This window comes from Lepidochelys kempii, chromosome 6, assembly GCF_965140285.1.
Source record: "Lepidochelys kempii isolate rLepKem1 chromosome 6, rLepKem1.hap1, whole genome shotgun sequence".
NCBI classification, from domain to species: domain Eukaryota; kingdom Metazoa; phylum Chordata; order Testudines; family Cheloniidae; genus Lepidochelys; species Lepidochelys kempii.
Genome location: NC_136385.1, coordinates 106,156,304 through 106,176,980, shown reverse-complemented (window position 1 = coordinate 106,176,980; position 20,677 = coordinate 106,156,304). Strand labels below are relative to the sequence as shown.

The 20,677-nt window shown below is 42.2% G+C and overlaps 1 protein-coding gene across 15 annotated transcripts in view; it reads left to right on the top strand.

Annotated features, from left to right (window-relative positions):
• Positions 1-301: 301 nt before the first annotated feature.
• The window catches only part of DICER1 (dicer 1, ribonuclease III), a 97,058-nt gene continuing 76,682 nt past the window's right edge, over positions 302-20,677 (top strand). For 9 of the 15 annotated variants that reach the window (XR_012159551.2, XM_073349548.2, XM_073349539.2 and 6 more), the window contains exon 1: positions 391-506. The gene's annotated coding sequence lies outside the window, so the exon portion shown is untranslated. The other 6 variants (XM_073349550.1, XM_073349545.1, XM_073349540.1 and 3 more) reach the window with 3 other exon arrangements.

Here is a 20,677-nt window from a genome sequence, read left to right as displayed (position 1 = left end):
CCCCGTGCAGGGAGAGGGCATCTGCGTGTGATGCCATCTCGCGCCACGCAGAGTTCAGCAGGGAATTGACTGTGTGAGAAGGAACACACGTGAGTCCGCGGAAGACTCCAGTCGGCCTAAGCGTTTGCTGTCTCCTGTCACCTAATTGGTCTTCCTCTCAACCTTTGACCTCTCACCCCCATTTTTAGTCCAATCGCCTCACTGCTCTCATGGGCTGGGGAGGTGGAGGGTGTGAGCTATGGGGGGTGGAATTCTCAGAGCACGAGTACGCTGCCTGCGTTGGGCGGGCCTATTGTTGTGGGCGGAGAGCTCGGGCGGTGCTCTATTTGCGTAGGACCAGCCTCGCAGGGGGAAGGGAGGGCAGGAGGCTGTCCCGGGCCCAGGTGAATGGAGGAACCTGACAGCTGGGGGGAGTGAGGCGGCGGCGGCGGGGAAATGGCGGCGGGAGCAGCACAATGAGACGCGGCCTGTAGTCTGGAAGCTCTGGGCTGGGTCCAGTCCGGCAGGTAGGAGGCGGCGGCTCTGGCATGTGCCCTCGCCGAAGGCTTCATGGCGGGCTCGGGGACCCAACGCCGGGGATGGGCAGCTTCTGCCGGGCGAGTGGTCACCGCCCGCTCCGAGCATGTGCGCGGCTCAGCCCCCTTCCCCAGCCCTTGGCGCCCGGCTGAGCCTCCCTTCTCTCCCGCTGGCTGCAAGGCATGTCCACCTGCCGGAGCCGCGCAGGGCCCCCGGCGCAGCCACCCCCCGGGCTCTGCCTACCGCGGGCCTCGCCACTCCCCTTGCCGCTGTGGCCCCGGCTCGGTGGAGCCCAGGGCGAAGGGTCTCCCAGTCCTTCTCGCTGGCTTTGTCTTCTCTCGCCCCAAGGCCAGCAGCGCTTGGGGCCTGCTGAGGCGTGTGCGCTAGGCTCCTGGGCCCCGTCCCGGACACCGCTGCCCCTTCAGACGACAGGCCTGTGGCACCCGGGAGCTGCTTCCTCACGCCTACTCATGGACCATCTGCTAAAGGGGCCCTTGTTCTGGGTATGAGTTGCGGGCGGAGGAGAGGAGTTCTAACTTAAAGCTCCCCTGGAGTAATATTTTAAGGTTTTTTATTATCCCTCTCTTTCTTCGCCATCTCCCCCAGTTGAAACGAGGGGCGTCCTGCATTCTGCAAATATACAGTGATAAAATTAAAAGGTCCTTTTCCAAAACTTGTATGCAAAATATTACAAAGTCTAAGTAGTGCCATTAAAGCATTTAGCTATTCTAGTGCCACATGCTATAGAAAGCTCTACAATAGAAAAAAATAAAAAAAGTGGGTCATGTATTGATATAACCTGAAACAAACTCGGACACTTGTGTATTTGTTTTCTTCCAGAGGTAACAGGCATTCTTTGATAGAAAATATCTTATTGATTAGGTTAACTTTGATCACTAAAAACTTACTTAGAAGATCTTTTGCGCTTAATATTATCAGTTGTGGGTGTTCATTTTTTTTTTTTTTAAACATCAATTGACTGTTTAAGCCCAGGGAGGATGCATTCCACTAGTGGGTGAGAGATATTCTGCCAATTTAGTTTACAAATCTAGACACATCTTTTCCCTCCCCTCCGCCCACCCCACAAAAGTGAAAAAAACTTGACCTATATCTTTAGTCAACTAGTCAGTATATGTTTAGTAATGCTCATCCTCCATCTCTTGAACTGTTGTCCGGTGTCTTGTCTTTCTGCTTTAGATTGTAAATTCATTGGGACAATGAACATGTCTTTTATATTTGTGAAGTGCTATGTACAGAAGCGGAGTTACATACATATTTTTAATAACTGGTCTTTTTTGGTGGTTTGATATATGGGGATTGATTATATCTTAAATTACTTTTCTAAAGGGCGGGACCTTCTACACTTGGTCACAGCTTGTGGGGTCACAATCTGTAGTACTTAATAAAAATATGAAAATGCTCCTATTTAGGCCTAAGCAGCTCACCCAGTAAATAGTTGTGATTTTTCTCCTATTCCTTCACTTTTAATTCATAGAGATGATGGTGCTCAAAACTGCTAGATTGCACTAGTGAAAGATTCCTCATTCAAATATTCTGTAGCCTAGGAAAAAGTCCAGTGACGATGCATTTCAGGCACAGAATTCAAATTTTTGTATCCATATTTCTGCTCGCTTCATAACCTTTATTATTGAGCCAGGCCTTATAAGCTGCTCAAGAGGTCTGTAAAATATAATTTTTCCCATTTTACAGATAGCTAACTTGCAGTCATTTCTGGCAGAGCTGGGGGTAGAACACAGGCCTTACCAATTCATCCACACTGTCTTTCATTATGTGTTTATCAGATCACTGTTCCTATCTCTCATGCGAAATCAGGAATGTTTGTCTATTCTTTTTCTTAGTATAAGAACAATAGGGTACTGAGAGACACTGAGAGATGGAAAATTAAAACTGATAGATGGAAATACTTTTTCACACAATGTGCGATTAGCCTGTAGAGCTAACTGCATGATATGGTTGAGAGCAAGAGCTTAAGAGGATTTAAAAAAAAAAATTATACAGCTATATGGATAACTAGTTACTGTAAATATGAAGAGTATAGGCAAGAGTTTTGGGAGGGATATAAATGCTCATGTATAATCTAATCTCAATAGCTATCTATTGCAAGGTTGTTTTCTTGGTCTTTTTCTTTTTGTACCTTCATCTGAAGCATCTGGTACTGGCCACTGCTAGTGACAGAGTACTAGAATAGATGGACCACTGGTCTGATCTAGTATGATGGTTCCTTTATTCCACTCCCAGAACCAGAGATTCATGATCTCCAAAATTCTGCTGCTATCTAGCAAATAGTGTGTGACCTACTGATAGCATGTCCCATCTCCTTCTGGTGCTTAGCTCATATAGAGCAAAGTCGCTCAACCTTTTCAGATTGCCACCACTTTTTTGAAGTCAAAAACATTCACAATCCTCTTACATAAAATAAGAGTAAAAAATGTAAGTGCATCAATTTTAACAAGCCTATTTAATTTTTGTTTTTCAAGAGGATGAAAGAGAACACTTGAACGGTAAGGATATGTGGGAGTGGGGAAATGAGATTTTCTTTGGTATAGATTGTAATAAAATTTCTAACGCTTTGTAACTACCCTAGGAGACACAACAAACTGGATGAGAAATGCTGACATAGAGGGAGAGTTACTACTTTAGCTCAAACAATAGAGGTTTGTGGTGGGAATCTGAAGGTCTAGTATTCAAACGGTGCTGATGGCCCATGTGGGGAGAGCCTTATAGGTTGCACATGATGATATTTCTAGTTTCAGTTTTCTGTTTAAAAGATAGTTAGTTTACACAATGTAAAACTGTTTTTTATTAATCATTTAAAGAGCAGCACACTAGAAAACTCAGGTATTCCACAGTTTGGTCAGTTGTCACAGATTTTCAGGTTTGAAGGGTTAGCAGTATGCCCAGGATCATCTCTTGCTGCTTTTGTTCTTTACTACAGACTGCATCAGCTTACCCTTATGAAATCAGATCAATTTCAGTATGTCTACACTACAGAATTATGTCCACTTAAGTTATGTCGACATACAGCCACTGCAGTAATTAAATCTTTTTTGCATGTCCACACTACACTCCTTGTTCTGGCAGTGCACATCCTTACCAGGAGTGCTTGCACTGATTTAACGGTCAGTGTGGGGCATAGTGGAATGGCTTATGAAAGGCTGCAACATTCGATGTAAGCACTGCAGTGTCTGTACTGATTCTGTATCGACCTAACTATGATGACCTAAGCACTACACCTCTCACAGAGGTGGAGTTATTAAGTTGGCATAGTGGGAAAGTTACATTGGCAGGAGCAACATTTTAGCGTAGATGCTTTCCGAGTTAGATCGACGTAAGCTGCTAAATTTCATATTGCTGATACTCTTGGGGTAGAGGAGCTGTAACATAAGCCTCAAGAAGATCGCTTTCATTGATGCACCTGCTTATGCGTAGGAACAGCAGCGACAACAAACTTGTCTTTTTGCTAGTGGGCAGGAAAGAGGCAGAAAAATAGTAATATCTCTTCTTAGGTTGTCTGCAACAATCTTGTTGTCTGAAGACTAGATTATGTGTTGCTTTCTTCCAGCTCATACTGACTCAGTGTGTCCTTGGCCAATTTACTTAACTTCTCTGCGCTTCATAATTGTTACCTCACAATATAGGGATAGAGGAGCATTGTTAAAAATGTGACCATAACATATTCTCGTGTGGTGTGTGGTTTTTTTTTTTTTCTTTCTGGGCTTGGGTTTATTTTGAGAAAACTATAACATTTGCTTAAGGGTTAACATCCTTAGTAATTGATAGCTATTTTAAAAACTAAATTCAGAGCCATTATGGTTTAGTGGCTAGGCTGCTGACCTGGGACTATCCCTAGCTCTGTTACTGAACTGCTGTGTGACCTTGGGCAAGTTACTTAGCATCTGTGCACCTGTTTTTCCTTCTTTTCTTTGTATATCCTTTTGATTTATATTGTTAGCTCTTTGGAGCAGGGATTGTCTTTTCCTGTGATTGTATGTTGTCTAGATGATGATGCCTGTAGATATAAATGTAATATAAATTAGTAGTAAAACATGTTACCTGGGAATTTTCTTAGGCAACAGGCCCTTAAAAATGTTAGTTTGAAATTTGTGTATGACATGTAGTTAAAAGTATGATCACTAATAGAGGATGCTTGGTGTGGGTTTTTTTAATTTATGGGGATAGCAACAAGTGTGGTTAGGCCCTTTAGCTTTGTTTTGATTTGAGATTGTGTATCCATTGTGCTGGTCCACCACCCAGCCAGGTTGCACAGATGTAAGTTGATGAGTCTATAGCTGACCTCACTAGGTATCGTTGATAGATTTTCTTTTTTTCCCTGTTAGAACAATTAAGAAAAAAAGTGTTTTACAGGTAGTTGAATTTGAGTTACCTTTTTAATAAGTAAACTTGAATAATAGGTCTGGCACAAATCTAATACATGAATCAGAAATGATGTGATCTTTGTGAAAAAGTCTTTGGAAAATATCCTTGATCAATAAGTAGAAGTCTATCTTTTAGTTGCTGTTTATGCAGTCTACTACCGTGTTGTCTGGATAATCTCCAAGATCTTAAAAACAGTGGCGCTATCTGAGTTGCGCACATGGATGCAAGAGAGAGATGCGAAGGTTCCCTACAGAGGATTTTTTTAAAAAGTGGCTTATACCATTTTTACTCCTTTATGAGGGCCTGAAAAGTTCTTTCTAAAAAGGAAAAAAAATAGAAGTATCTGGATTACTAAAATTGGTCTTGCCACTGTTGCTGGAGTACTTCTTGGTTGTCTCAGAGCAGGTGTATTGTGAGCTGTCTTGCACCTTAATTGAAGTGGCAGGGGTGTACAGTTTTTTGGCTAGGACTTCCTTTCTTCAGAATGTTCATTATTGATTGGAGCTAAACAGGTGTTAACAAAACCAAATTATTTTTAACAGGCTTTCTAAAAATTCCTTCCCTTCTCAGTTGCTCAGCTTTCACTTTCCTAATTCATATTGTATAATGTCATTCATTCTCCAGTCACCATAGGCTTCCAAATAGGGCAACCTGAATTTTCTGTTTAAGACAAAAATATCTTTCATATTTTATAAATTGTAGAGAAGCAAAAAAAGCACAATGAACTTTGCAGGCTACCTTCAAAGCGCTTAAATTTTAGTTGATGTAAATCCCCCTAATCCACTCCTCACAGGAGTAAGGCATCAAGGGCAATTCACCCTTTGAAAGTTAAAATTACGACTTGCTGTTAATATATCTTAAATTTGGATCAAATCAATTCACAAGGCTGGATCAAGGGTATTTTAAATCCTAGGATTATGTTTTGAATAGATAAATAGATCTTATTAGAATTGAAAGTAGTTGAAAAACCATCAGAAGATGCTCAGTATGGTGGAATTTCTCTTCAACAATGGTAACTAGAGCATTTAATCAGGAATTTTCCTACTGGGATCTTTTGAGGAAAAAGCTTGAGCTTTAACAGATGACAAAATTTTGGAGGAGCAGGTGGGGTGTTTTTTTGTTTTTTGTTTTTTTGTGTGTGTGTGTGTGGTATTTTTTTTTAAGATTATAGGCGCTCTAGGCCTGCACTTTACCTTGAAGTACTTGGTTGAAAGGAACTGGGAGAATGCCAAAAAGGTTTATGAGCTTCATGGGTTTTGGAAAGACGTGATCAAGTCCGAAGAGACAAGTAATTTTTTTTCTGTGCTTTCTTAACGTAGTTAGTGCTTTACTTGTATAGGGCCTGATACGTGAAACCTGTGTCTTGGCTAATAGTGAGTGCTCTGGCAAAACTTCAGTCTGTTCAGAGCTGCATTTTATATATGCAGAATGGAAGGGGAGTTCCAGTAAGGAAAGTCATGGTTTCAGCAATACTGTTTACAGACAGACAGCCTGATTGCCTTTATCTCAGTGAATAAGGGCCTACAAGGAATTACACTAAATGTTATCCGGTATGTTGTGACTGGGATGAGGAGCAGGTGTTCTTTTCTGGCAGGGTTTCAAGCAATATGCCTGTAACTTTTTTAAAAATGGAAGTTGATTGTCAAGAATATTTATAATTTCTAAAAATTTCGATCAGTCCATTCTATCCCTGGTGCTCACCACCACTGATCTTCTCTCCTACTAAACTCAATCACTTCTTTCCCTGAATAATCAATAAGGGGCTTGCTTCTGGAACTCTACGTTTATTGCTATTAGAGCAAGACCATTAACACAAGACTGCAGGAAGGAAGATAAGTTAGTGTGTGTTTCTCAGCAACAGTCAAAAGCCTGTTATCCAAATCTTTCACTCGTGCTAAATAATTTCATGTTCCATGATATATAAAATACTCTTTCCTTCATTCAGCTAATTCTATATCCCACACTCCTCCCTTTCTCTCACTTTCCATTTAGATACTTTGTTTTTTGTAACGAGAGATGCTTGATTAGGATCGCTGGTGCAGTCATCTTGAGCTGCTTATGTCACTAAAATTGGCTAAGTAAAGCCATGATTTGGACCAAAGTAAGTGTTCTGAAGACTTTCTGTCTAATATGACATCTGGGAAGAAGAAACTAGATTGAACAAACTTGTGTGTTTGGATATCTAATGAAAGATTTCAGTAGGTTCATAAGCACAGAGCTAGCTACTGTAAAATCTAATAACAAAGGTTAAATTTGGAAAGAAACTAAACTCCCGCATCTAAGCTTTTGCTTATTCAAAGCAAGTCTGGAAAGGAGTAGGAACAGAGCAGGGTGGATAAAAATCATGATTTAAAAAAAAGATTTTAAAATGTACATGTTGCTAGTGTCTACTTTCCACTTCAAAGTCTTAAATTGTTAAAGTGGACATTTTGTACTTATTTCTCTAGTTTCCTAGTTGTTAGTGTAATTTTAGATTTTACATACTACTTTTTTTCTAAGAAGTTTCTCATTTAACATGATGATCTGTGGAAAGACTAAGATCTCATTAATATCCTGACCATGAGAACAACGCAAAATTGATTAGCAAATAGCCTGCACTATATTTACCAGTAGCACCATCTTCTGATTCACTGAATTTCCATAAATCAAGAAAGCTGAACAGCTTCAACCTGGCTGTACTCCTCTACCAGGCTTTATCATTTGAAATTAATGGGATTTACGCTCCAAAGTCATTTAGGTGTTTTTGACAGTGTCAGCCTTAGGAGCCTAAGTATGGGCTTTAGAACCTAATTTTAGACTTCAGTGTTTGAAAATTTTTGCCTGTGTACAAAAAAGTTTACAGTAACTTCGTTAATGTACTGAAAGTCTAAATAACTTTTCATTGTTAATGTTGCAGCAGTTTTGTTTTGAAATGGCAAAGATTTTATGTCACAAAGAAATTTTTAACAAAAATACAGGTTTAGTGCCTGATGCACATAGCATGCTTATCTTTAAGCATATGAGTAGTCCCATTGAAGTCAATGGCACTAGTCATGTGAGTTAAGCTATATACTTGCTTCTGGCCTGGTCTACACTACAAACTTAGGTTGACATAAGCCACATTAAATCTGTGTCTACACTACCGAGTCCTTTCTGCCAATCTAAGTGGCCTGTAAAGTCAACTTCTGTACTCTACCTCTGAGAGAGGCATATCAGTTGAGTCGACATAAGGATAGTGTAGACACTGTGTTGTGTAATTCGAAGGAATTGGCCTCCAGGAGGTGTCCCACAGTGCTCTGCTGTGACTGCTCTGGAGAGCACTTTCAACTCTACTGCACGCTAGCCAGGTACACAGGAAACAGTTGCTCCTGTTAAAGCCCTGGGAACTTTTGAATTTTCATTTCCTGTTTGATCAGCATGGAGAGCTCGCCAGCACAGCTGATCATGGAGACTCAAGGCTGCAGATGCGCTCCAGCATTGAGTACACAGGAGGTGGAGGATCTTATTGCTGTGTGGGGAGAAGAGTCTGTGCAGGCAGAGCGCTGATACAGAAGAAGAAATGCTGATATCTATGCCAAGATTGCATGGGGAGAAGGGCAACACCAGGGACATGCAGCAGTGCCATGTGAAAATAAAGGAGCTTCGGCAAGCATACCAAAAGACAAAGGAGGCAAACAGTCGTTCTGGTTCTGCCCCGCAGACATGCTGCTTTTATGAGGAGCTACATGCGATTCTCAGCGGTGACCCCTCCATTACCCGAGAGTGCTTCCAGGGGACTTTGAGCAACAACGAGGAGGACATTGTTGAGTAGTAGGAGGAGAAGTGTGAGGCAGGCAAGCAGAGGATTCATTCTCCCCAACAGCCAAGGACTGTTTTTAACTCTGGAGTATATCCCTTCACAGGACCAGTTGGCGGCAGAATGTGATGCTGGGGAAGGCACTTCTTGTGAGTACACATTTCCAATCAAACTAGGGGTTACACACACTAATTTTTTGGTGGTTTAATCTGAACAAAAAAGTAGGTGTAATGGGTATCTGCAAAATTAAAATACAGTGCAGTTTGCTCAACTATAACAAAGATAACTTGTTAGACAAATGGTAATTGAGGGTATGTCTACACAGCAACTAGATCCCTGTGCCAACTGACTTGGGCTTCGCTGTGGGGCTGTTCCATTGTTGTCTAGACTTCTGGGCTAGGGCTGTAGCCTGAGCTCTGGGACCCTCTCACCTTGCAGGGTCCCAGAGACCAGGTTCCAGCACAAGCCCGGAAGTCTACCCAGAAACGAAACAGCCCAAGGCAAGGCCAGGCCAGGCTCCAGCCCAAGACTGGAAATGTACACAGAGATGGAACAGCCCCACAGGCCAAGCCTAAGTCAGCTGGCACAGGCCAGCTCTGGGAACTCTGCTGGCATCATTGCAGCACACAGCATTGCAGCATAAGGACCAGGTCTCTGTACCCAGAGTAATATCGCATATGGTCACCTAGGGGAAATGGGAAGTTTTCAATGCTAGCCCTTAAACCGCAAACAATTCAACAAGTAATCCGTCCCCCCACCCCCGTTTGGTAAAAAGAAGACTCAAGAGGACATGTTCAGTGAGTTAATGTGTGCCTCTGAGAGTGACAAGATGGAGCTCAGCACATGGAGGATTGTGCTGTCCGAGAACCTGGATCACACAATCATGCTTTCCCAAACATGCCGTGGTTGTGGTTGGAAGGGATCAAAGTATATTGCAAGCAGCATTGGGGTTGGAGGAAAGGGGGTGGGGTTTCTGTTCTCCTCCCCTCCCCCGACCTGGTGCTGCTTTTGTTAAAAAAAAAACAAACAAACAAACACAAAAAACTGGGGGAGGGGGGGGGTTTACTCTGGTGCCGGTCCTCAAGCACCATCCAGATTGCTAGGGGAACAGGGGCTTTCTTCAAGTTCCAACCTGTGATCCCAAGGATGTCTTCACAAAAGTAGCAGCATAAGACCTCTCACCCATGGCTCGTGGCCTTACTCACCATGGCTGAAGCAGCAAACCAACTCTTGCAATAGCCAGCAGTTGTGATTATGTTGTGGCTTGCAGTGAAGTGTATTGAGGGGTGGTTTTTTTATTTAAAAAAAAGTTAACCTTACACCAGAAACAATGTATGCACTGTCCGTGCTACCCTTGTGCTTTGCATTCCTTGCAGCTGAAATCTGGTCCGTCGGTGCATCTTCCACACCGGGACAGAGACTTTCCCAGATTAGAAGGTGGAAAAAGAAGACTCAGGAGGACATGTTCAGTGAGTTAATGTGTGCCTCCTGAGACTGACAAGATGGAGCTCAGAGCATGGAGGATTATACTGTCCGAGAACCTGGACATGGAGGACAGGAAAGCATGCAGGGAACAAGTGTGTGCCATGCTTGAAGAGATGCTGTGGATTATGAAGGAGCAATCAGACATGTTGAGGCATCTGGTTGAGGTTTAAGAAAGGAAGCTGGATACTAGAGTCCCTCTGCAGCCTATGCTGAACCTGTCGCCATCATCACCCAGTTCTACATCCTCCTGCCCAACTGTCCTATGTGGCAGGGGAGAAGTGGTTAAGTATCCCTTGCACTCAACACCAGGGGCGGGTACAAGGACCAGAAGACACCCATTCCCACACCTTTGATTGTTGTTGCAGTGCATCTGTAAGCAAATTTTTTTTTTCTCCTCCCACAGTGTTATTAGCCATTTTGCCCCGGGTTATATCACTTTTCTTTGCTGTCTCTGTGGTTGTGTGCATAATAAAACTTAATGGATTGAGGAGAAAAGGCTCTTTTTTCAATCAACATATGGTGGTTGGTGGGGGTGGAGTTTAGAGGGAAAAAAATACAACAGAGGGGACCGTTTGGTAAGGAACAACACAGATAAGTGTCATATTACTCTGGCTCATTGCTGAAACTTGTATTCAAAGCCTCACAGAGATGCAGAGACCCTGGATGTGCTCTTGTATTGCCCTGGTGTTTTGCTGCCAGGTGATCTGCCTCAGCCCCTCATCCCAGTGTAAACTTTTCTCCCTTGGTTTCACAGATATTGTGGAGCACACAGCAGGCAGCAATTACAAAGGGAATATTGTTTTCACTGAGGTCTAACCTAGTAAGCAAACAGCACCAGCGAGCTTTTAAATGTCCAAAGGCACATTCCACCACCATTCTGCACTTCCTCAGCCGATGGTTGAACCAATCCTTACTGCTGTCCGGACTGCCAGTGTACAGCTTCATGAGCTATGGGAGCAAGGAGTAGGCTGGGTCTCCCAGGATCATGATTGGCATTTCAACATCACCACTGGTTATTTTGCAGTCTGGAAAGGAAGTCCCTGCTTGCAGGTTTCTGAACAGACCTGTGTTCCTAAAGATGCGCGCATCATGCACCTTTCCAATGTCAGTGAAACAGCCCCTGTGATCCATCAGCTCTTGCAACACCATTGAGAAGTGCCCCTTTCGGTTTATGTACTCTTTTACAAGGTGGTCTGGTACCAAGATAGGTTGTGTTCCGTTTATCGCCTCACTGCAGTTAGGGAACCCTGTGTGACGTTATTGACATAATCTGGGACCATATAGAACATTGTTGCAACCAAGGTCCTGTAGTGGCACCAAATCTTGTATAAAGGGGGTCAAATAAGGTGTCTAAGACAAGATTATGGTTTGCTGGTTATGATTATTCTATCTGTATGCATGTATCATTTTTGTATTTAAAATTATAAGTATTGGCTCTATATTGTCTGTAGTTCAAACTTGTGCTATGCTTCTGGGTGACACCCCAGACAAGTTGGTGTCAGCTCTGCCTAGCCTGCGTGATGGCCCATTAAGGACCATCAGCTATACAACTGACTCATTGAGTGAAGGCAGATATACCTTATGACTCAGCAAGGTATGCAGGGACCTGCGTATGGACAGATCTCTGAGGTTTTTCCATGCCGTGTGATGGACAGCTTGTCTTTGGGACAAAGAAAGAAAGACCATATGGCAAGAGACTATAAAAGGCTGATGCCTCATCTCCATCTTGTCTTCAATACTGCTTCTTACCTCTGGAGGAGCTTTACTACACTGAAGCTTTGAACAAAGGACTGATGACCCATCCCAGCAGTGGATGTACTCCAGAGACTTGATTTAAGCCTGCAGTTTATTCTATCACTGCTACAAGCCTGAACCAAGAACTTTGCCATTACTGTATGTAATTGATTCCGTTTAACCAGTTCTAGCTCTCATCTATATCTTTTTCCTTTTATGAATAAACCTTTAGATTTTAGACTCTAAAGGATTGGGAACAGCGTGATTTGTGGGTAAGATCTGATTTGTATATTGACCTGGGGCTTGGTCCTTTGGTATCGGGCAAACCTTTTTTCTTTTACTGGGGTATTGATTTTCATAACCATTCGTCCCCATAACAAGTGGCACTGGTGGTGATACTGGGAAACTGGGGTGTCTAAGGGAATTGCTTGTGTGACTTGTGGTTAGCCAGTGGGGTAAAACCAAAGTCCTCTCTGTCTGGCTGATTTGGTTTGCCTTAGAGGTGGAAAAACCCCAGCCTTGGGCTGTAACTGCCCTGCTTTAAGCAATTTGTCCTGAACTGGCCCTCTCAGTTGGGTCCCACCAGAACCAGTGTCGTTACACCCTACTGCGGCAAACCCATCCACTATGTCCTGCACGTTGCCCAGAGTCACTGCCCTTCTTAGCAGAAGTCTGTTAATGCCTCTGCAAACTTGGATCACAACAGATCCCATGGTAGATTTACCCACTCCAAACTGATGCAATGCCAAACTGCTAGCGAACAGTGGGGCAAGCTTCCACAGAGCTATCACCACTCGCTTCTCCACTGTCAGAGCAGCTCTTATTTCAGTATTGCTGCGCTTCAGGGCTGGGGAAAGCTCTTCACACAGTTCCTGGAAAGTGGCCTTATGCATTCGAAAGTTCTGCAGCCACGGCTATCGTCCCATGGCCGCATAATGATGCAGTCCCACCTGTCAGTACTTGTTTCCTGGGCCCAGAAATGGCACTCAACAGCGTCAAGGTGATGTGTGACTGTCACCAGCAACTGTCAATTGCTCCGCTCTGTCTTCCAGCAGGGCTGCTTGCGTGGCATCGCATTGTTCCACACGGTGGCTCCTGTATAGGCTGTGTAAATACTGCAGGATAAGGCGCAAGATGTTTGTAATGTTCATAACAACAGTGTAAAGCTGAATGGGGTCCATGTTTCTCGTGCTATGGTATCCGCGTAGGTAATCCAGGCTTATGAAAAAGGCTTGGCTTGTTTGCTGTTGATTTCAGAGAAGGAAGGAGGGGGAGGTAAGTGCCATCATGGTAGGCTAACACCATGTTTCCATAAACACCCGTGCCAATGTTTTGGTCCCATAAGGCATTGCAAGCCCAACCCAAAATTCCACTCAGCTATGTGCACTGTGGGATAGCTACCCATAGTGCAGTGCTCAGTGTGTCAATGCATCCTCCCTAGCAGGACTTACATCCTGCTGACACAGTGAGCGTAGTGTGGACGCAAGATCTGCTTGCTTAAATTGGAGGCTCGATGTCAGTTTACGGAAAGTTGACTTAACTTTGTAATATAAATATGGCCTCTGTCTTTGCAGGTCAAGGCCTTAATTTTCTTTTTCTTTTTTTTTTTTTGCTTGTAGCAGTTTTGTAAAACTCCAAAAGACCTACTAGTAGTGGTATTTAACACCTGTCCCCCTCCCTCTACCAAAATACAGCATTTATAATTTAGTTCGTCATTATATAAAATGGTTTAAATCAATTAGGTTTTATTTGCTCCACACAGAAACCGAGAAGGTTTTAGTATTTTGTGATTTGCTTGCTAAACAGTTCTTGTCCCCACATTTGCCTTAAGCTCCTGTCCGCAGGACCATAAGATTTTGGAGAGTGCCAAAATTATTTGGGGCCTTTCTTACCCCCCCCCCCCCTCCTCCTTCTTGCCATAATGAGTACCTTCTGTATAAAGGAATTGAAGGGGGAGAATTTTGCACTGCCAATAACCTCTTTCTCTGCGGAAGACGAAATCCAGTTGCTTATATGGTATCTGTTAATGACTGTATACACTTACATTTTTTGGGACCGTTCTCCAAATAAGGTGGGGATTTGAAGGTGCAAGGTCATCCTTTGTCCAAGAATTTTGCAGACTTTTGGTGAATTTTAGGTTCTTTTTTTCCTAATTACGTAACTCTAGAATCCAAATTATCCAGCAATATTATGCAGTCATGACATCATAGTTAAGGATCCCTATAGGAGGGTACTTTAAACTTTAATATAAGTGCTTAACATATCCATTCCACTCCTTTTCTCCCAAACTTAGAGAGAATGAGTACATAAAGGAACATACATTAAATATGCTAACATAAAAGTTGTGCGTCTTCCTTCTTTATCCTATTTTTTCCTGCTCCCATGGGGTGGGCTCCGGTGAAGGCTAGGGTAATGCCTGGGTGTGAGACCCAGACCATACCCCCTTGAAATAACTGTGAACAAATGGGCCCTTAACTCCTGCTTGAAATTAATCATCTTTGATCCCAAACTATCCACAACAAGTCATTAACTGTATGGGAAATTGTAAGCAGTAGCAACAAGGTGAGCTAGATTGAAATAAATAAAAGTGAAAAATCACAAATCAGGGTAACTTTTTAAAAAAAGAAAAGGAGTACTTGTGGGACCTTAGACTAACCAATTTATCTGAGCATGAGCTTTTTGCATCCAATGAAGTGAGCTGTAGCTCACGAAAGCTCATGCTCAAATAAATTGGTTAGTCTCTAAGGTGCCACAAGTACTCCTTTTCTTTTTGCAAATACAGACTAACACGGCTGTTACTCTGAAACCTGGTAACTTTTTAGTGACTTACAGAGAAAAACAGGTCTCTTCTTCCTCCCTTCCCCCCGAATATTGCTGAAATATTTTTGTTGTCTTAAGCCTTACTAAGGCTTCATAATGAAAGTTGGTTGCAATTTTTAACTTAGGAGAGGCTACAATCTTTATAATATATGAAAAGGAGATCAAATGGGTTACTCGGGATAGCATGGGTGGGATAGGAACACTTTTCCAGAATTCCCTCAAAAACTACATTGAGTTGCTTCTAATGTTGGTTATTTGGAAGTCATTATTGGGGTTAAAGCTTGCAGGGTTTGTGTAGATTGTAGTTTATCAGTTTGTATTTACAGGCTAAATTGATGTCAGCCTTAGAATCATAGAATATCAGGAATGGAAGGGACCTTAGGAGGTCATCTAGTCCAACCCCCTGCTCAAAGCAGGACCAATCCCCAACTAAATCATCCCAGCCAGGGTTTTGTCAAGCCTGACCTTAAAAACCTCTCGGGAAGGAGAGTCCACCACCTCCCTAGGTAACCCATTCCAGAGCTTCACCACCCTCCTAGTGAAAAAGTTTTTCCTAATAACCAACCAAAACCTCCCCCACTGCAACTTGAGGCCATTACTCCTTGTTCTGTCAAGGAGTTCTGTTACTAGCAGTTACTGACATTGGAGCTAGTTTCACAAGGAACAGTTTGGGAGTTATCTGTAATATTTCACAATTCTATTGAACACTTTTTTTGTGTGAAATATTTATAATGTGAACACTTTGTTGTAAGAAGTAGGGCTTTTACACCTCTAAAAACATATGCAGTTGGACTGGAAGTCTCCTCTTACTGTTTACATTGAAAATTCCTGACTCTTAGTGCCATGGGATTAAAAAGAAGAAAAGGGATTGCTATGTTGCTAAACAACTTTGAATATTTAAATTTATAATTTAAAGTATTTGAACAGCAAATATAGCTTGACTCTAAAGGAACAAGAAAAAAATAAAGTACAAAGGAAGTTGTGTTTAAACACTTTTTGATCTCATTTTATAATAGAGTAGTTAATACAAATTTTCATCTTCAGCATGTGCTTTATAACATTAACTAAAAGTAACAGACTCAAAGACTTTAAGGCCAGAAAGGACCACTATCCTCTAGTCCAGTGGTTTTCAAATTGTGGGTTGTGACCCCAGAGTTGGTCAGGACCCTCTTTTAATGGGGTCGCTGGGGCTGGTATTAGACTTGCTGGAGCCCGGGGCCAGAGCCGAAGCCGGAGCCCCACTGCCTGGGGCTGAAGCCCTTGTACTTTGACCTCCCGCACCTAAAGTGGTGGGGTTTGGGCACCTCCCCCCCCCCCACGCCCCCAGGACAGTGTGGTTTGGGCAGGTTCAGGCTTTGGTGTCCCGTCCCCCCCATCCTGGGGGTCATGTAGTAAGTTTTGTTCTCAGAAGGGGATTGCAGTGCAATGAAGTTTGAGAACCCCGATCTAGTGATTTCCTGCACATTGTAGGCCACAGAACCTCACCCACCACTTCGATAGTAGGCCCATAACCTCGGGCTGAGTTACTGAAGTCCTCCAATCTTAAAGACTTCAGGTTACAGAAAATCTACCATTTACTCTAGTTCAAAGCAGCAAGTGACCCATGCCCCATGCTGCAGAGAAAGGCAGAAAACACCCCCCAAAACAACCCGGGGTTTCTGCCACTTTAATCTGGGGGAAAATTCCTTCTCAACCCAAAATGTGACAATCGGGTACAACCTAGCATGTGGGCAAGACCCACCAGCCAGACACCTGGGAAAGAGTTCTCTGTAATCACTCAGAGCCCTCCCCATCTCTGGCATTGGAGATACTTGCTGATAGCGGTCACAGATGGGTCACATGCCATTGTAGGCAATCTCGCCATACCATCCCCTCCATAAACTTATCGAGCTGCGTCATGAAAGAAGTTAGGTTATTTTGCCCCCACTACTCCCTTTGGAAGGCTGTTCCAGAAGTGTACTCCTCTGATGGTTAGAAACCTTTGTCTACTTTCAAGCCTAAACTTACTGATGGCCAGTTTGTATCCATTTGTTCTTGTGCCAGAATTTGGCCCTCAACATAAATAACTCCTCTCTCTCCCTCCCTGATTTATATTCCTCTGATGTATTTAAACAATCATATCTCCCCATAGCCTTAATTTTACTAGGATAAACAAGCCAAGCTCCCCAAGTCTCATCTTGTAAGGCAGGTTCTCCATTCCACTGATCATCTTAGTAGCTCTTCTCTGCATTTATTCCCTTTTGAATTAATCTTTCTTAAACATGGGAGACCAGAACTTCAGACGGCATTCCAGAAGAGGTTTCACCAGTGCCTTGTATAATGGTAATAACATTTTCCTATCTATACTGGAAGTACCTCACCTGATGCATCGTATGATTGCATTAGCCTTTTTCACAGCTGCATCGCATTGGTGGCTCATAGTCATTCTCCTGCTCTGTTGCTTCTAACTAATATATACCCAGTTTATAGCAAAAATTCTTGTTGTTAGTCCCCAAGTGCTATTAAATTAAACCTTGAATTATTAAATTTCATCCCATTTCTGTTACTCCAGTTTTCAAGGTTGACGATATCTTCTTGTATGATTCTGGTTGTTCTCCATATTGGCAGTACCTCCCAACTTTGTGTCATCTGTAAATTTTATTACTGGAGTCTCACTTTTTGTACCAAGGTCATTAATGAAAATGTTAAGTAAAGTGGTCCCAGGACTAATCCTTGAGGAGCTCTAATAGTAACCTCTCTATCAAGGTCTTACTCCTGCTCCTCTTTTCCATCTCAACTCCTTTGGCCAGCTAAAGGAATTTTCTGTCTTGTAATAGAGTGTAGTAGCTGGAATGGATTCACTCCCTGAGCACCAGATGTGCTCCTGCAGCCAAAGTTCTTTGGGTGCCTTTGGAATAGTTTCACAATAAAGTGGGGCTAATTGAGAAGGTCCAGAAAACCTGAACATTAGTCTTGCCCCTCCCTTTCAGGATTACCATTTTACTTCCAGTGGAACCTCCACTTTGCTGGGATCATACCGGGAGAGCTGCAGAACAGTCTTGAAGTCTGCCTATCTGCTCCTGTTCCAGAACCTGCTCATATTGGAAAGACTACAACCATATTCAGATACAAGGAGGAAAAACACCTTCAGTGGCACTTCACACAGATACCCACCATAACTACTTCCGCATGTCCTGAGTCTTAGCACTAGTACCTTGTCCCGTCCCCCCATCCCCCCCCCCGCACATACTCTTTCTGCTAAACCCGTAAGTCTTGTAATTCTCAAAAATGCTCCCTGCAGTGTACTTCAGAGCTGTGTACACATGCTCCCTATGCTGGATTTACAACTCAAAAACTGTCTATAATACAGTCAATTAAGGGGAAGGGAGTAATTTCCTGTGCCCGTGGTTGTGTGTTGGTTAGTACTCTGTGGTTCCCTTTTAACTGACTGTCTCTCCCAGCCCTACGTGTACTTAGCTTCAAAGTAGTTTGTAAGAATATAGAGAAAGTTAGGGCTAGTTAGAAAATTTTGTACTATCTTCGCTTCCAGAGCTCTGCAACTGTGGAATCCCCATCAATGGAAGGTTTTTAAGAACACATTGGACAAATACATGTCAATGCTGTCTGTTTATTTGGTCCTACCACAGCACAGGGGGCTGGACTTGATGGCTTCCCGAGGTCCCTTCCAGTCCTACATTGCTATGACTCTCTGCCTCTAATGGGTTTTCTAGCCCTATTCAAAACTCAAGTAGGAGTAGAGAGGTTATTCTACCTCTGTTTGTTTGGCACTGGTGCAACTGCTGCTGGAATACTGTGTCTAGTTCTGGTGTTCTCAATTCAAGAAGGATGTTAATAAATTGGAGAGGGCTCATAGAAGAGCAGTGAGAATGATGAGGATTAGAAAATCTGCCTATTCGTGACAGACTCAAGGAGCTCAATCTGTTTGGTTTAACAAACAGAAGGTTAAGGGGTGACTTGATTACAGTATATACAGAACACATAGTTAATAATGGGCTTTTTAATCTAACAGAGAAAAGCATCACATGATCCAATGGCTGGAAGTTGAAGCTAGACAAAGTCAGACTGAAAATAAAGCATAAACTTTTAACAGCGAGAGCAATTAACTGCTGGAACAGTTTACCAAAGTTGTCATGATAGTGCAATTTAAGTGCCCCACTATAGACATCTCAAAGAGACCTGACTTTTCAGAGTAGAAGCTCAGCATTTCTGAAAATCAGAAAAAAATTCTTAGGTGGGGGCACTCCAGAAATGAAATTCCCCAAATCACTGGTCACTTCTGAAAATATACGACACTCTTCTGTATTATCCTAGTGGGAGGAATGTTCCTACGTGATCAGTAGTTCGGTTCACAGTAGTGATGAGGAAAGATTTTTCTCAATGTTTGCCCTTAAGCTATTTGCTTAGGAGGCTACTTGGGGCCTGATATGAGTTTTGCTACTGACTTCAATGGCAGAAGGTTTGGGCCCATGGTATTAAGAAGTCTTTACTGTGGAGTTACTGCCAGACAGTACGGGTAATTGCTGACAGAATTTTAGCCCTACTCTTATAATTAGGATGGTATTTTATTTTACTGTATATCTTTTTGTGTACAAAATGTCTATTTATAATGCTAATAATTGCATCCAGTCTAAAACTGATGTTTTTTGGTTACTGTAATACAGTGTCATGGCTTTGTTTTGTTGGATTTTGTTTTCTAAAGAATAATTCACATTTAAACACTGCTTACCTTAGGAAAAGGTTTAATTGCTACTTGATATTACTATGGGCTGCCAATCACCCTGAGTTGTCAAACTGCTGTTTTATTCATTCTGAATGCTTTGTTTGGTACTGAATGGGAAGAATGGAGGTTTTTTTTTTTAATCCCAGAACTTTTGCATGAGGTCTTTGGCAATCTTAGAAATGGCTTGGTGACTGTTGATCTAAATACTGATCCTGCAATTGGACTCATGCTGGCAACCCTTACTCCTGCATGGAGACCCATTGTCATCAGATCAGTTGTGCAGATCCAGCAGCAGGATAGGGGCCTAATGAGTGAATTTTGTGCATTATTTTTAGCATTTCCATGATTCGCTATGGTTTTATTAGAAAATTAGTGTAGCAATTTGAGGGGGAAAATTTTTCTATCAAACTATAGAAGATTTTTAAATCAAGCAGCAGCTTTGATAACTTGTGTTGGAAAACACTGTCATTACCACACTTCTGGAAGTTTTTTAATTCTGAAAATCTATTTTGGCTTTTTTTCTTGCAATCTTTGAATTGCTAACTATAGATAAAATAAACTTAAGTTTTTTTCGTTTTGCAGCATGGCTCTTTGAATTATTTTTTAGGTACCATAATGCTTATGAATCCGTGTCTGTCCTTCCTACTGGCCTGGTGTGTGTTGGCTAAGTTTACTGACATTTGGCTGACCGTTGAGTAGCAATTAGCCAAAATGCCTGGAAGATTCTTGCCAAGGTTTTCAGAAGTGACTGTTGAGTTTGGAAATGATATTTTTGAGTGCTTAACTTGAGCCACCTTAAAGAGGCCTGATTTTTAAAGGGAGGGTCCTCAACACTTTCTGAAAATAAGCACCCTTTAAAATTAGTATAGTTAGGCCTCCCAAATCAATAGTTTACTTTTGGAAATCTCAGCTTTTAGCTTTAATTATAAGTGAATTTTTTATATTACATAAACAACTCAAACAAAATTCTAGTTAATCATACTGCTAAACTAAGCTTGTAAAACTTATGAACCAATCATAGTAAGTTGCCATGTTATAGTGTTCTTAATAAATGTTTGTCATTCATTTTATCTTTATTAATCAGAAATGACGAGTGTCCTATTATCCTACAAAAATGAAAAACCTACCTCTGCTATACAGTTTCTCCATAGTAATGCCACCGTACATTAAATATCTTCTCTTTCCAGTTTTATCATTTAGCAGTGTCATGGTTTCCCCTTTTTCTTCTG